Source organism: Varroa jacobsoni, unplaced genomic scaffold, assembly GCF_002532875.2.
Source record: "Varroa jacobsoni isolate VJ856 unplaced genomic scaffold, vjacob_1.0 scaffold_498, whole genome shotgun sequence".
NCBI classification, from domain to species: Eukaryota; Metazoa; Arthropoda; class Arachnida; order Mesostigmata; family Varroidae; genus Varroa; species Varroa jacobsoni.
The window spans coordinates 255,401-257,508 of record NW_019213400.1 but is presented as its reverse complement, the minus strand read 5'-3'; positions in this window follow the sequence as shown (position 1 = coordinate 257,508).

The following is a 2,108-nucleotide window of genomic DNA, read 5'->3' as shown; positions in this document are numbered from 1 at the left end:
TCATTCAATGTTGTGGGTTCTGTATAATTTACTAAATCCTGATAGATTTCAGTACTTGCTACTAAACTGTGTGCGAAATTACATATGATTTCAATATATTTCTGTTCAAATAACCAACCGGAGACACTTTTATTAAGTAAAGACGTAAGTAAATGTTTGGTTGCTTGGAGATGCATGTTGATCATCGTCAGCTCATTTGTTGTGTTCGGTCCCACAGACCTAAAGGCACCGTCTATCTTCGACGAATGTCTTAGGTGAACCATCTAGAGACGACCGCCGACACTGCAAATAATGGAGGTTAATGTTGCAGGGAACGCGAGTTACCACTGGCTTATCTCTTTTGTCCGGCAAACTTTCTCAGGCAAACCATCAATGATGAATGGCTTTTTAGACCGATTTTCGCGAAGATCATAGGGTATACACTGGTGGATTGCGCAACAATTCCATATTGCAATCCAGCAGACGACATCTAATAGGCTATAGTTATATTGCAAGCTTCTTCAGCCTGAAATTATTAGGGTTTGTAGGGAAGAATATGCTTACTACACCTTTAGAAAGCCCAAGACGTCTGAAAATGCTGCTTAAGTTCTTCAAAGAAGGGTAGATATGTATTGCATTTCAATATTTTAAAACTCAAACACATGCTAGTAAAAATACTTTAGAAACAGAATGCGCTCTACATATAAAACTGCCATGATAAAAGTGAATGAAATTTTTCTTTAAGGATTATAAAGATGTCATAGATAGGTCAGGTTATAAACTTTTTAGAGCATATCACCAAGCACCAAACACCGAGCTGTGCTTTAAAATCAAAGCTTTCTTAACAAAACGGTTAAGGCATGACTACAATGAATTCGTCAAATATACTAGGTTTATAAAATTTTTCGTCCTAAACGAACCATATATACATTCTATACGGCCGATAGGTTAGAAGATTAACGTACTTACATGTAGACTGAAAGATGGAAGATAAAAGCCATTCGATTCAATGGGATGAGAACTTGTCATTTTGGTTTATCTAGACACAGTGGGCTAATCGCTCCGGAAACGGGTCGGAAAATGCAAATACTTCTTCTTGATCAAGACCGCCGAAGCGTACCCGATAAAGTGTGTCTTCTGCGGTTTCTACAGGTATCTCTTTTGGTTTAACAGGCATAACCTGTCAGGTATTTTTGGTGTTTGCCACACTATTTATATATATATGTATATATATATATATATATATATATATATATATATATATATATATACCTGACATAAAACATTTTTTGATCCTTTCTGCAAAAGGAGGCAGCACGTGCTACCGTATAACACGTTTTGTCTATCGTAAAATATACATCGAGAGAAAATATACAGAGTGATTTATGGTAATCCAGCCCTGCTGTTACGATGATCTATTTTCGACTTAATTTGATTTTAAATACAAAGGTTTTTGATCGTAACTAGTTGTTTTTTTCTTAACAAGTGTCTTGATTTACTTAAAAGTTGGACTATACTACTACTGTTTGGTAAACGACGTGCCAGAAACTACTAAACATGAGGCAAACAACCCTTTAACGATCACTAAGTTATATATTATACAGTTGGATCCCACACTGGGGCCTATCATTACTGATGCTGATCGAATTGCCGCGATCGTTAACCGATTATTTTACCGAATTTACAGGTATTCATTTAAAACCACTCAAAATTCAAGAATTTTTCCTGAGGCTTGGGAATTTCAGAAGGTACGTGCCTAGCCAAGATAGGCTTCAAATAGTAAAAATGGCGTCAAACACCACAAAAACGAAACTAACATTGTTGAACATCATAACACTTTACTCAGCTTCGTTTAGAAGTAGCCTCAGATTGACTTTTCCAAGTCGTTAGACTGTATAATAAATAGGCTTACACAGATCGCACCGTCTTTGCGACGTAACCAGACGTAGATGTTAATAAGTTCGAGTCCACCAAAAAATCGAACAAATGAAAATTTGGTAAAATTGTACCTATACACATGTGAAATGATAGGAAACGGATTGTACAAGGATCCTTTAAATGGTCGCTGAAGTGCGCTAAGCACGTACCAGTTTTGAAACATTAAGGAAAGCTAAAGTGTGTTATAGTAG